The 13771-nt window shown below is 43.6% G+C and overlaps 1 protein-coding gene across 1 annotated transcript in view; it reads right to left on the reverse strand.

Moving 5' to 3' along the window:
• LOC118787067 (phosphatidate phosphatase LPIN1-like) overlaps positions 1 to 9210 on the reverse strand; it is a 30247-nt gene extending 21037 nt beyond the window's left edge. The window contains exon 1 of the mRNA XM_036542478.1: positions 9204 to 9210. The gene's annotated coding sequence lies outside the window, so the exon portion shown is untranslated. The remainder of the gene's footprint in view (positions 1 to 9203) is intronic.
• Positions 9211 to 13771: the final 4561 nt, after the last annotated feature.

The following is a 13771-nucleotide window of genomic DNA, read 5'->3' on the forward strand; positions in this document are numbered from 1 at the left end:
CCCACCACGGCAGGGCCGTCCACAGACCCATATCCAAGAGGGCAGCGGCTCTGTCCCAGCCAGCTCAGAGGAGGCCTGCACCTCGCCCACCACGGCAGGGCCCTCCACAGACCCATATCCAAGAGGGCAGCGGCTCTGTCCCAAGCACATGCTCTGCTTCACTCTCCCTCTCTGCACTCACTCTGTTACCAGCCTACACAGCCCGAGGGTCGCTCCCACGAGTCAGGCCCGTTCCAGGTCATGCAATTTAAGAGCAGAAAGCCTGTGACACCATGAGCAGGCCACTGAAACCATCTCTGCTGGTCATTTTCCTGCGTGCTTTGCAGGGTCCCGGAGTTCACCTCCGCTGTGAATTCAGCACGATCATTCCAAGCATTAAGAGTTTGCAATGATACTAACAGTACTGATGAAGAACAAAAATCCCAGTCTACCCCCCTTTGTGGTTTTGACCTCAAGACCAGGAAAATCACAGAAAAGTCCTTTACACAAAGAGTAACAAGACTCTTTTTTAGTCATACTACTACAAGACCGAATCTTAATCCGCCATTCACAAACCTGCTTGATAGATACCGTTCTATTTATTTGCCTACTAGGACACACGATCTGCAGTCGTGCTTATATACTGTAGATAAAGACAGGTGTTATCTGACAAGCATAACATATCGAACATACATATTCCACATGACTATTGCAATGGCTTTGTTGCAGTTCATAACAAAAGTCAATATTGAATCACCATATACGCACATGGAATTCGGAGAATAACCTGAAGAAATAAGAATATATTCAACCCTAATACACATGTATGGGATTTACAACCAACACTGCTTTCAGAAAAGAGACTTGCGAATGCAGTGACTAAGACGTGTTCTTGCACCGACATTAGCCTAGAGCACGCAAGTCCCTGTAATGCTATTATCTGCCTCACTAGATCCAGCAGAACTCATGCACGGTTCTGATCTCTTGCGTTAACGGATGCTGGCATTTACGGTACCCTCCGATCCAACACGTGATTGGCATAGTAACGATGACCTGTGCCACGCAAGTACCATGTGCCATCCCCCGTGAGGCTGACGCTGCGGGACATCGTGTCCATGCTAGTGGCAGGTCGTATTTCAGGATTATTACGATTTCCACCAAGGAGACAAACACGTGTAACTTCAAAAAGGAATTTAAAAAGTAAAACATGATTCCACTATTGCTGTCTCAAGGAAAACACCAAACGGCACAACACAACACAATACTCACTTATGCTCACGCAAAAGAATAGTAACTGTAACGTAACTATAAAATAAATGTTGCTGTTTGCAATTATCAAGAGATTAATCCGAAAATCCAAAGTAACAGATTTATTTATTGGGATTATAATGCCATGTGTCCCCTGAAGTCAGGTGTCATGACCTGTTTTCCAGCAGGGTATGTGTTTGGGTGAAGCGGACTGCAGTTACAACGCAAATACCACCTACATAAACTGCTTCATATTCCGCGCAGGGTGGATCGGACCGACCAGCAGTAAAATTAATTTTTGTCGTTCATAAATAACTGCATACCTGCGGTGAGCCAAGGTTAAAACAAAATGTATGCACAACATTTACATATATATTCAGTATATAGCTCAGACAGTCAAGCTCATGTACATGTATATTCAGTCTGTTCCATAAGACTTGTACCATACAGCATACACAAATACAGTGGGCTAATCGGCAGAAAACAACACGGGCGATCTGTGATAACGATCGGAACGGGGAAACCACAGATTAGCTATTCGCTGCGCCCATGTTTTGAAACCCTGAACCAAAATGTGTACGATCGCTGGAAAAAAAACAGGCTACCTCGTCTTAGTAAATATTCATTACATGCAAAAATTCAATTGCAAGGTAAGCCATTTAGGTATATGTACAGAATGTCTCATTTTATTCCATTACGGGTGTTTCATTCATTCAGTTAGCGACAGACATTCATGTAAATACATACATTATCAGCGGCGTAATATCCCGTCGGGAATGCGTAAACATCCACCTATATGAAGAAACAGGATGATTTCCTCTCAGCACGGCAAACGAGACATCGCAGAATCGCAGTCTTGACTTGTTCCTACAACCTTGCCTCAATATTTAAAGCGCCGATGAAATTCCTTTGACTGAAGCAGCAGAACCCTTGCCCTGGAGATGACATCACACGTGGTTAACCCCTCCCTGCATGCCGCCTTTCACACGGCTCAGCGTAACGCACCACTGCTAGCAATTTCCTCGATACTACTAAAGAAACGCAGGGCCAGCACACGAAATGAGTGCCAATGCTAAATTGTGCTATAATATTATTGCACGGGTTTATGACATGTCACGATGGTGGGGTGTGAGTGTTCGAAATAAAGCGCGAGAGGGCATTGCAATAGCCTTCCCCCATCGGGTCTCTGAGGAGAGAAGTGTAACATGACGAAGGGGACTAATTGTTATACGACACGTCCTGATGATACCTTAAGGGGAGTAGAGCCATGAGGTGATCGCACCATCCAATCCCTGGGCTCCTGCAGACGTTGCTTCTTTAGCTCCTGCGGTGCGGCTTTCTGTCCCTCATCCTGCGATGTGTGCAATCCTAAATATTAAACGTCTACAGATGCCGCACCGAAAGTCTGAAAATGTCCGTTCAAAGAACATAATTCATTCGGTGTTCAGTTCAATAGTGAACGGGTTCAGCTCTGGAAGGTAAAATAATTTGAAGAATCAGTTCTCCACAGAGCTGGAGACAGTCTGCATTTTTATGCATGTAGGTTATTTTGCAGGTTCTTTCTTGTTGTTATACCTGCCATTCTTCTTTGCTGGCTTATTGGATCTTTATAAACAACTTTAAGTCATGCAACATTTCTTTAAATAATATAATGCATTAACCTTTGGTTTCTTTTGCTCCATAAGCAATTTGAAACTGGTTTGCTCCAGTTTCAGGTCTTCCATTTTTATTAAGGAAGCTGTACCTTAAAGCACTAAGTGAATGAGTCGGCTGCTTCATAAATAGATGGAACTACCATGAAATAATGCTTTAAGGTTGACTCCTCTGTGGGTGATCATGTGGTGTGATGTTCAATATAAAGATTTCTCTCAAACAAGATCCAGCACTGAAGTACAGTTTTGAATGTTTGAAGCAGAGAGGCTTCCTGTGGACATGCACTATGCCTACAAATGGGTTTATCATTAAGATTTTCTTTGAAGACCTTTGTACTAAAATATAGTGAGATCTGATTGTATTATGACACAAACCATTAATTTCATCCATCTATATGAACAGAAAGTTGTTGAAAAGTAGCTACTCCTAACATGCAAATCCTCCAAGCCCGCCAAAAAAACCCCAACAGTAAAACAAACCAAACCCACTGTAAAGTGTGTGCAGGTTTTTACCATTCATAAGCGAAGGACCTGGTGCCTAACGTAAACACACGCCTCCCCTACACTATCTGTGACTACAGAAACAGGTTCAGCAGGAATGTAATAAACTCAGTGTGATTGAAGCTCTGTAGACCTGAAGGGCAGAGCAACATGTTGTGCATGGGCAAAGGTTGTCTCTTCTCTGAAAGGAAAGCCTCCAAGGACACCACTAAATCAGCAACAGTATGTTATATAATTGGGACATGACATGTCCTGTAGATACAGGTGCTTAAGTGTATGTAGGAGGTGCGAGAAACATCATTCCAGTAGGGTATTCCAGATAGGGTGGAGGGGCCCAGCAGTTCACTGCAAAGTGTACGGAAATCACAATGGCTGAGAACATGATACTCTTGCTCTCTCTCACACATGCACAGACACACACACACACACACACACACACACACACACACACACACACACACACACACACATACACAAACACACACACACACACGCACACTGCACACACTGAATTTGACTCCTTGGCTGTGGGTGTACTTGGAGAGTTTCCAGCATTGCTAGCAGTAAGATGCTTAATGATAATAGAGATTCCGAGGAACCCCAGAGAGGCGCGCCAAGATTCTCACTCTCACTCACTACCTACAGATTGCACAATGGCCCTGTAGCTCTTGGCTATTCTCTTTAATAGTAACTAGTCAGAACAGAATTCCCCTTCCAGATAAACACATGCATACAGGGGTATTTCTGCACACACCTGCACATACACACAAATCCACACGTAGCCTCCACCACCACCCTCACAACACATACTCACTCTGTCCTGAAGTGATTGCCACACTAAATGGCTATCAGAAATGAATATATTACCCTACTGTTGCAAAACACAAGATGTGTATGTTTTCATTCTGTGCCTGTCGGCTCTGAGTTTTGCTGATAAGACACCAGTCCAAGTGTTCAGTTCAGACGCTGTGGTCAGATTGGCTGAGAGTCTGAATGTTTGACAATTTGCACAGCACAGGGGCTGCTGCTATTCTACTCCTTTCATCTATCAATACTACACTTTCAGTAAACAGGAGAACACCATGAAGTCTGAAAACTGGAATTTTTTGGGCTACAATTTCAATAGTGGCAGATAGGAAATTCATATATTTTCTCAGTCCTATTGGTGTGTGTGTGTGTGTGTGTGTGTGTATGCACTGCTATCATAACTACAGTTTATATAACATGTTCATATAACATAAACATCTTCTCCAGAATCTGAGCCTGCAGATACAATGGTGATGTTAGCCTTTGCCTTGCAATCATTCTTCCATTATTTTCTTGGCGGATCATATGGATGGTGAGATGAATAGCTTTAATGATGCTTTTATATACAGCTTAGTTGACTGCTGAAGTACTTCATGTTAATTACCATTCACACGTTTACAAAGGCAGTGTAAACGATTCACAACCTGCAACCTTATACTCTGTTCCCGCTTCTCCAACCTGTTCTACCTTCCGCATACCTAACAGTGCTTCAGCATGGTGCTGTTTCACATTCTGTCTTCACTGTCACTGTAGCAGTGAGCGTTTTCCAGAATTATCTGTGATGTCATCACAACAGTCTGCGTACTTCACACCGCTGTGCACTACAGTGACCTCAGGAGTCCCTGGAGCCATTTGAGAGGGGGAGCCAGATTATCCTGCTTCGTTATTTTGGAGAGCGGGTGTCTCTCCATCAGCCCTGGCTGTAGTATTGATCTTGGTCACTCAATAATTTCTCAGCATTATTTCACAACGCAGAGCAGATAAGGCTTCCTTCGTGAACGCGATTTGTTTAAATGCATCTCTGCAAACAGTGGATCGACATTTCGGCTCCCTCACTGTGCTTCTCAGAGAATGTTCTGCCAATGCACAACCATGTATGAGAGAGAGGGGGAGAGAGAGAGAGGGAGAGAGGGGGAGAGAGAGAGAGAGAGAGAGAGGGAGAGAGAGAGAGAGAGAGAGGGAGAGAGAGAGAGAGAGAGGGAGAGAGGGAGAGAGAGAGAGAGGGAGAGAGGGAGAGAGAGAGAGAGAGAGGGAGAGAGAGAGGGAGAGAGAGAGGGAGAGAGGGAGAGAGAGAGGGAGAGAGAGAGGGAGAGAGAGAGTGAGAGAGGGAGTGAGTTAGAGAGAGAGAGAGAGAGAGAGAGAGAGAGATAGAGAGAGAGAGGGAGAGGGAGAGGGAGGGAGAGAGAGAGAGAGGAATGAGCAGTGTATGAATGAGAGGTTAAATGGGGTAGTCTCCAACAAGTCAATCAAATATCAGGAACAAGCTGAACAAGGGAGGCAAAAATCCACTTGGCACGGACCGTGTCTCCCTGGCCAATGAGGCTGTGCATGCTGTACTTGGTGATTTCACCATGATTTATGTACTGTAGCATGTTGGCTCGCTTTAAAAAAAAAACCTTGTGATTGAATTTTGTCACGTGTGGTTTCTAGGAAAAGTAAAAAGTGTGATTGAAACAGAGACCTTTGCACGGGGCAGACTGACGCTCGTACGGACGTAAACGCTGCACAGTCTGTCTCCAATACACAGCCACTCTGATTGGTGGAATTTTCCCTGTGGCATGACACACAGGGACCCAGGCATTCTAGGTAAATATGGATGTTACCCTAAGTAAACAGTGTTACAGAGACATGAAACCATCTTTTTTATGTGATTTCCAGATATATATTTAAAAAACAGATATTCAGAATTCAGTGATATACCAATACTATACCAATACTATGATAATTTATATATTATTGGAATTTACTAAAAACAAGCAAACAAAATTTCTGATCTTTTTATGGGACTACTACAGGGAAAAGTTTAAACACTTCCCACACACATGAGTTCACAAGTAGGGATGAAGCTGGTCACTCTCCCCTTTCTTTATATCCAAACCTAATTTATTTCTGGTATCCACTTGCTATGTGCTTCTTTGTTAAACAAGCCACTTAAAATCCCATCCATCTAAACATCAGCAGTTCTACCGCTGTAGCGCTGTGGAGAGCAAATGAGTTCAGCTGTAGTTTAAATTCCTTTAACCCTCTGCAACGCAGCTTGTGACCAACTGTGGAGAAACTTTCCCAGGCACCTCAGGTCAGGAATGTATGGACGCCCTCTCAGCCGAGAGAGGTGGGAGTCGGCTGGGATGGGCTGTCTTGACCAATCACAGACCAGGGAAATATCTGACGTCAGTGAGTGTCATGTGACAGGGAATCTCTTGTCCCTAAGCTGGCCTTGAGGACTTGGACTGACGATTTTAAGGCTGTCATTGTCCACCCATACTTGTTCCTTAAATTCTGAAAACAGTATGTTCCAGGGACAAGCAGGCTGTGATTGCTCACTTCTGCTCCTTCCTAAAATGCTTTGTACAGATTGTTCTGGGTGCAATCTCCTCCTGTCCCACACTGACAGTTTGACAGCGGAATTTTACCACTTTAAGGCTACTGCCACTGAAAGTGGCTTTTGTTCCTGACATGGCAGCATGTCCTGCTGATACCATGCTATTCACGTTTACCCTTTGACCTTTAAGTGTTACTGAGGGGGGTGCAGGGTGGGAGGTCATGAAGTGCATTTTTTAAATCTGGTGAGTTGTGGGTTTTCTGGTCAGCTCTTATTTTTGCATTTCACATCTTTTAGGCTTTTATTTACTCTGCACACCGTCTCATTATTTGAACACTTTTTGGTGGACATATCAAATAATGCAAATATGCTTATCAAACATTATTTTTATATCAATTACCATATTTGCTATTGAGTGCAGTGCATACACATTTAAAACACTTAATTTCTGCCCACATTTGCAGAGATCAAATATTAATCATGGGCAAGTTAAAAAAAATCCTATTGATTTCCCATTGATTTGCTGAATTCAAAATCAAAGGCTGCCAGTCAAGAGACAAATAATCCTACACAAGATTTTCTGACAACCTACACACAGAAGAGATTGATTACACCCTCTGGAAATATCCTCTCCTTTGCACATATTTTTAGTCTCATTCAACCATTGACCATTTGGGGGATTTATGAATGAGTTTGTGAGAGCTGGTTTTACAAGGCCAACCCCCCTTAAGGGTAACAGCTGGTGGTGGCCTGATCTGGAGTGACACCTCAACCATCCAATCCTGTGAGTATGTCAGTAAGTCAGATGAACACACCAACCAATCAGCTAGACTATATAGAATAACCAAAGCACAATATAACTATTAGGTAAATATATACTAAATTAGTAACAATGATAGTATAAATCAAACGCTTAATGAAACACATTACCTTAACTGAAAATACTCTAAACGAAAAATATCACCATCGAGGGACAATAGCTGAACCAGTCATCGGAAAACGCCAAGGTGTTTAGCAAATCACAAATCATTTTCCTGAAGCAGATCAAATATATGTTAACAGAAGAATGTGTCTGAATGTTTTTCTCTGGCCGATGACCCGGGCTATTCCTGTCATAGTTGCCATCTGCAGAGTCAGTCTGCTGTCAGCTTTCCACTTAAACCTTTTCATGTTTTTTCCACATCATTTAGCTCCAGCCAGTCTTTCAGTCTGAGGAGCCCTGAGGACAGGCATTTCAACTGCAGAGATCCACCATGACCTCTCCCTTCCTCCCTCACCCAGACCCCCCTCCCAGTTTCACCCCCACCCCTCCTCCCAGACACACCCCCCTCCCCCCAGTCCAGTTTTGCCACCTCACTCTCGCTCTCAATACCTCAAGGCGGACACCACCCCCCCGTGTCCCCTCCCCCCCTCCTCCCCCAGCCCCCTTCCCTCCTCAGAGGGTCTTCCAGGGGCCTCATAAATGCACCACACCCCACTGCGGGGCCCCTTCAGTCACTTCATCCACCTCTGAGTTTCCTCAGTGTCCTCAGACAGACAGCACTGTGTCTAACACCGATCTGTCTCTCAGCTCACAAAGTGCTGGTGGGAAGAAAAAATAGGTCAGTCTCAATATGGCGTCACCTGAAGGTCAACACTTCCCGTCACCATGGTTATTGTAGCTCCCCTATCCATTGTACATCCCAAATTCTTTCTTCTTTTGTGTTGGCCGGTCCTATAAAGGTGACATTCTAAGCTGAGGCTTCTGTGAGCTGGCTGTAGTAGTATGATGTTTGGTTTCTGCATGCACACAGTAAAGTTAAGTCGAGTATAGTTAAGAAACCACTTCTCAACAAAAGTGGAAAAATATACAATTTTACACGAGTTCCACAAGACAGACAGGTGTAAGGTGGTCTATGCTGGCTGTCGTGAGACAATCAGGTGTCCTTACACAGCCTACCTGACATTCCCCTGTGCCACCTTGACTAAAACACCCAGAATGCAATGCAGTTAAGTCTGTTTCTGCTCCTCATCCACAAAGTACAACTTTGCCTCAGGGCTCCTACTCAAGCAAGACGTCCGATAAGATGAAACGGGATCTAATAATCAACAATGCTATCTCAATCAACATTCACGGAGCCCCACCAATCACATGATCTGTAGCCTGTCCACCATCCACACTGTTCCTTTGCCTGATGCCTTGCTGAAATTTTACATGGTAATTCAAAAACCTTCCCTGATAAAACAAATAGCCAGCTTGCACACGTTCAGCCGAACTCTCCCTGGATTTGATGACTGGATCACCACTCATCTTAACACACTGTACTAATGCCAGCTTGTGTTCAGGAGCTGGCTCCATACTTCGTACAGTACGCTTTTTACTCTCTCTCACCAAATATGACCCAACTGGTTTCTGTCAGCGCTCCCTACAGAAGTCCAGTCATAGCCAGCAGTGCACAGAACCCCCGCCCCCCCATGGGGAAGGAACACATTACCCAGGACCACGGGGGCTCTGCAGGGCTCCCTCCATCACAGAGTTTCTCCAAGCTTTCAGCCAGCGTCATGATCCCACTGTCCATCTGGATCAGACTGTGCTCCCATGAGATTCCAGCCTGTCGTTAGAAGCTAAACTCCCTCTGAATCTGCAGTGTGAGAGATAGTAAGAATGTGACTAAGAGGCCATCTGAACAGAGACCTCTATATGCTGAGCTCATGCATGTTTTCCTGCTAATTTTACCAGGCCTCTTCTCAGAACAGCTTTCCAAGCAGAAACCGGAGAAGGCCTGGAAGTACTACACACCACTTAAGAGGTCACCACACACACACACACGCACGCACACACACGCACGCACGCACATGCACACACATACGCACGCACACACACACGCACGCACACACACACACACACACACACACACACACACACACACGTACGCACGCGCACACGCATGCACACACACACACACACACACACACACACATGCATGCTCAGTCATGTACTGCAATGATGCATGACAGTTTTGCCAGGTGCTTAAAATTTGAAAGTGTGTAACTTCAGCCATGCAAACTTGTGTCTTCCTGAACAGTTCTCACCATCCTGTCAAGTTCTGCAACTCAGATTGCACTCTGAAGAAAATAAATAAATATGGGTATCCTTTTTCATTGAACTCATCAGACGCATATAGATAAAGTATTAAAACTGTAAATTTAATTAAAACATGTAATTTAATCTGTAGCTCATGGGAGAAAAAATAACTTAAGGTGTTTCTCAGATTGAGGATCATTAGTCCTGAACTATCAGATGTTAGTTTATGCAAAGTGGTCCAAGATCAGGAACATCTCTGTGAAACACCCACGTCACATGGCTATTTCCAAGACGTTTCAGTAAACAGGAAACAAACGCTTCTGTGATCATGACCTCACCCCTGTATTCATTTACCACAGGACAACATTCCAGCCCAGACCAGCGGTCTGAGGACATGGCAGTGCTCCTGGCACTGCGGACTCAGTGTGACATCATCAGCAGCATCCTCGGACTGACAGGAGAAAGGCGAGGAGGCCATATTCACTGCACCGCAGGGTGTGTGGCGAACAGGTGAAGTGCTGGATGACCCTGCCGTTTCTCCCATTTGAGTCACGCCAGGGGTCTGCTGGAGGAGCAGGCACATGTGGTCCTCTCCTGTCTGGGAAATGTGTGGCCACAGCAGGCCTGACTCTCCTCCCTGGGACTGGCCTCCCTCAAACTACACCCAGCTCATCCCCCTCTCCCTGTCCCCTCCCCCGGTCCGCTGTCCCAGCTCCCTCTCCCAGGGGAGGAGCAGGGCCTGTTAGCCAGCAGCCGGCCTCTCTCACACTCTGCTGCTGGCTTCTCGGGTGCAGACCCACCAGGCTGAGTGTGGGAAGCAGAGAAACGTGCTGGGCATTATCCTCAGTCCTGAGGTTTACTGCTGCGGATCCAGACAGGTGACGGCTGCAGTCCAAACCATGCAGGCTCTCTGGGCCTTTTTTAAGACAAGACATGCCAGAAACAAAGTATAAACAAGCCTTCGGTTGAGTAATTCTATTTACACTTTACCCCAACCACAGCGGTACTACTGAATTTTCAGGGCTCCTTCTATAGAGTTCAACAGCAGGGTCCTCGTGTTTCCCTTCACGGCTGCGGTCAAACACTCAAAGACGCATCTCAAAGAAACCCGTGGGTCAGCTCTTGTTGCGACTCTGTGTGGAATGTACCCCATCAGTAATATGCGGGGAATTTCCAGCGTTCTCACTGGTCATGTTTACCGGCTGCCTTCTCATAGAGGGCCCAGCTCACCATGGCAACCCTGTACACTAAGCAACAGCACCGTGCACATCACAGCCCTGTTACAGGAGCCGGTCTGTTTACCGGCGGTCTGTCACAAACACAGGTCATATCGTGTTACCTGGAGCTGCGAGGCAGCCGAACACATCCACCAAAACGCAGAGTCCGATGCCAGCTCTCATTCACACAGAGGAATGTTATTGTAAAGTGAGAGGATGGTACATGTTGTGTTGTATACCTGAAATGTAATAGGGTGGAGGTACATAAATATACTACTCTTGTTACCATTGTATCAATGTAAGGCCAGCGCAATAAGGCCAGACTTTGCCAACAGTTTCAGCATGACTGTACCTCATCTAAAATCTAATTATATATATTATAGTAGTAGCCTACATATACCTCCACTGTTTTACTTATTATATTATATATTATATATTCATTACTATTCCCCAACTAGGGAATAATTATACAACCATTCCTTCTAGCACCCATTAATAACCATCAGAGTCCTAGTATATGGCCAGATTGTTCATTGATTACTTAGATAATATTCCATAAGTTTGACTGTTTTATAGTAGATCATTGGCTCTGACATTGTACACATGTACACATTTTGAGTTTACAGATTTACACAAATATAACTAATGCTTTCTTTAACAATCCAAATTTGTAAGAAATTGTATTTTAAAACAGTTTTATACATGATACATTACAGTATGCATAAAAAAATACCTTCAGTATGGAAGTCTGTGGTGGTGTTTGCTTACTGAGAATAGAATCCCATGACATACCTGTCCGAACTTGCTCATGTAAGGTTCAGCAGTGTATTCTTACGTGTATCCACACCTTGTGCTGCCCTCTGCTGGCTATGAGGTGCATGTCACCCACCTTATCCACAAAGTCACAGACAGAACCCCAAAGCCTAAAAGGGACAAGTGGCCCTTAGGCGGCCTACACATTCACAGGGGGTTAAACCCGACTTTTTTTACTTTATGGTTTATTTTTTCACTTTGTGGTTTATCAAAACCACACTTTAGCTTTAGTCGATTTTGATGGACTTCCTTCAATCATGTGTTGGCAGTGTTCCATACTCTGGGCTGCCTAGCCATGGTGCAGCTTCAGTATTGGCATAAAAAAGAACAACGGCGCCCTCTAGTGATAAATAGTCACTGCTTCAGTCACATGCAAAACATTTTAATAACCCTGATTGATGTTCTAAACCCTCCTCAAGTGATTTGAACGTACGACCAAATGTGCCCAGGAGCAAATATGAAACTTTCAAATTTTTAGTTTTAGCAGTTTCAGTTTTAGCAGCCCTTCTGACTGAGTGACACTGAGATCTGAAGATGGACCTGCATTCTGGGCCTCTGCCCCCATGTGTGACATCACAAAACACCGAAGTATACGATACATTTACAGCTGGCAGGCAAAACTGCAGACTGGCTTCTTATAATTAATCACTTAAGAAAAAAATACTCTGATTTTTGCTCAGGAATAAACCAATGTTAGTACTGCAACTGAAAATGCATTTTTTTCTGATGAAGTTGATGGAATTTTTTGAAAAATGAAAAATCCACCTGTTTATCAACATGAAAAATAAAATCGAATACCTCAACATTTCAGCATCAGTGAAATGGTGACATCTATTGACCACTTTTAATACTTAACTGTAAAATATCACCACAGATGTACAAGTTAATTAGACAGGGATTGTCAATCAGTATCTCTGTGTCAGTGTCAGTAATGTTGTTAATGAGGTTTTAATGAGTTAAGTATGTCAACAGAGGAACACCATTACACTGATGAAGGCAGCGTGCTAAAATGCTTCAGGTTTTTACCCTCACCTTCACTCAGAGAGGGCGAGTCAGTTTTCTATGAATGTAGGTACTGAAATACGTTTGATATATTATCTAAATCTTTCACTTATAGGTTAAAAGAAGAGCACAACCCACTGCTACTAGCAGTGACAAGCTGGCCAAGCACTGAACACACGAATGCTTAAAGAAGCAGAAAACACCTGTGGAGTAAAGGTGTACAGAATTTGGTGTGGTGAAATAGTTGTACAAAGAAAATGAAATTACAAAAGCCATCTTACTGTAAATGAATTTATAATTTTTTGTACAAAACATACATAGAGGAAATTGTTGTAATTGTCAAAGAAAATAATGCCTGTGAAGACAGTATTAGCAATAAAGCAAAACGGTACATAATCACATACAATGCAACACACCGATACAATGACAATCATGTCAGTGTTCAGAAATAAGTATTTTTTACAGCTCAGAAAATAATGTCATTAACAAATCAAATATATTCCCATAGTACATCCCAAGAAGGCAAGAAAAAAGTGGCAACTAACATCTACAAAAGTTTTTTTGTACAAAATATTTGCACAAATTATGTATTTATATTCTACAATTGATTTTTGGTGTAGCTTTTTTTTACCACAGTTCAAATATAAACATTTAAATATATATTCTGGAGTTTTTACACAGAAGTGAAGAGCTTTAAGGGCTTTGGGTGGGTGTGAGATCTGTAAACAAACTGGTTAGCTGTAGTACCCAGCATACAGGACTGGCAGCCCAAACTGAAGGCTTACAGCTATTCAGTGTAATACACTAGGAGCAAGTACCTCATAGTAACAAGACAATTGTCTGGTTTCCTAATATGACTGATACCCATACCTCCCAAACAGCAACAACACAAGCTTTCCCTGGCTGTTTTAGCACTACACATTATTTACATAATTTCAATTACTGT

Source organism: Megalops cyprinoides, chromosome 12 (assembly GCF_013368585.1).
Source record: "Megalops cyprinoides isolate fMegCyp1 chromosome 12, fMegCyp1.pri, whole genome shotgun sequence".
Lineage (NCBI taxonomy): Eukaryota > Metazoa > Chordata > Actinopteri > Elopiformes > Megalopidae > Megalops > Megalops cyprinoides.